Genomic DNA, 1941 nt, shown 5'->3' with positions numbered 1-1941 from the left:
CACTCAAAAAACTCTCTGATGCATGGTGCATCCCAACCCCGTCGCTCGCGTGCACATAATATATAACCCACCATCTCCCCTACAAGTCTGAGTGCTCTCTTTTTTTTTACTTATTTTTTTTTATTTTTGTGACTCTTAAATTGACTAATTCTTCGTCGTCGCGTCCGTCGTACGTCCGTCGTTCATCCGTCCGTCCGTCGTACGCTGCGTTTTCGAGCTGCTGGAGTAAGTGTTGTGTTTTTTCTACTTCGATACTACATCTTACTACAGTCAGCAAGGCCCGGCTGGAGCCCGCCTTTTGGTCCAGCTGTTATGTGTATCCTGTGAATTCTACTTCGTGAATTCTTCGTCCTGCTGTCACCGTCTCTTGGATCAGTTTGGCCCGGCTGGAGCCCGCCTTTTGGACCAGCTGTTGTGTGTACCGTGATTTATACAACAGCCTGCTGCCGCCGCCTTTTGGATCACGCAGGCTCGGCTGGTGTCCGTTTTTTGGCCCAGCTGTTCTGTGTATTGTGAGTTCTACGTCGACCAGCTGAACGCCGCCTCTTGGAGCAGTCTGGTCACCACTCCGTGTCTTTGTGAATTCTACATCGACCAGCTGAACGCCGCCTCTTGGAGCAGTCTGGTCACCATTCCGTGTCTTTGTGAATTCTACATCGACCAGCTGAACGCCGCCTCTTGGAGCAGTCTGGTCACCACTCCGTGCTGTTGTGAATTCTACATCGACCAGCTGAACGCCGCCTTTTGGAGCAGTCTGGTCACCACTCCGTGTCTCTGTGAATTCTACTTCGACCAGCTGAACGCCACCTATTGGAGCAGTCTGGTCGTCACCATGATAACGTGTGCTTTTTTTTTCTAGTGCGTCGTTTTTCCGACGTCCCGGCGTACCTGGTGCGTCGCGGGTACGTCCCCTCGATAGGGTCCGATGGCCGCCCACGCTGGCAATAGCCAGGTGGCCGGCCCATCCCTCCGCCCTGACCCGGAGCAGCCACTAGACCGTGACGAGTCGGATAGCGACTCGGTGTCCGACGGTAGCGGCTCTGGGGAAGGCGAGACCCCTGTGCATCGCCGGCAGCCCACGCTAGAGGGGCTCCTCCTCACATTTTGGTTTCCGTTGCCCACGACACTCAATTGCCCGCACGACCGCTGCTCGGCGAAGTTCCGAGTAAAGCTGTGGACCTCTGCCAAGCAGTCGGTTTCGCGACACATTCGGGACATGCACGAGGAGGCGGAATCCACGGTGGTGCGGTGCGTTGGGTGTAGGATCGTCCTCGGGATCCGGCCCGGTGCACACAAGTGTACGGTCGCCATCGAGGAGGCCAATGGTGCGGCCGATTATCTCGCGTGCACAGTCGAGGGCTGTGCGGAGTCGTTTCCGACCAAACAGGGCCTCTCAAATCACCTCCGCAACCACAGACTGCGGGCCGCTCGCGAGGCCGCAGCGGTTCCACTTCCGGCCCCGGCGACGCGACAGCAGCTGCGTGCTGTCCCGGTCCGGCGTCCGACGCGTGGAGGCGACGCTCGTGTCCCCGTGGATCAGGTGGAGGACGTGCCAAGGATACCGGCTGGTGACAGACCGCCGGCAACAGGCGGCACGCCCCCCCTACCACCCGCTGAACCAAGGATACCGGCTGGTAACAGACCGCCGGACACAGGCGGTTCAGTCCCGGACATGAACGTCGCGACAGGAGGTGTGCCAAGGATACCGGCTGGTAACAGACCGCCGGGCACAGGCGGCCCACCCCTGTCACCACAGCCCAACATGCTCCCGACCGTCGCGACAAGAGGTGTGCCAAGGACACCGGCTGGTAACAGACCGCCGGACACAGGCGGCCCACCCTTGTCACCACAGCCCAACATGCTCCCGACCGCCACGAGACAAGCAACTCCGATGAGGCCGCGCGGGGCCGGGGACAGACTGTCTCTCCCGCTGCCGCCTCT

This window comes from Acyrthosiphon pisum, chromosome X (genome assembly GCF_005508785.2).
Source record: "Acyrthosiphon pisum isolate AL4f chromosome X, pea_aphid_22Mar2018_4r6ur, whole genome shotgun sequence".
Lineage (NCBI taxonomy): Eukaryota > Metazoa > Arthropoda > Insecta > Hemiptera > Aphididae > Acyrthosiphon > Acyrthosiphon pisum.
This window is presented reverse-complemented; position numbering follows the sequence as displayed.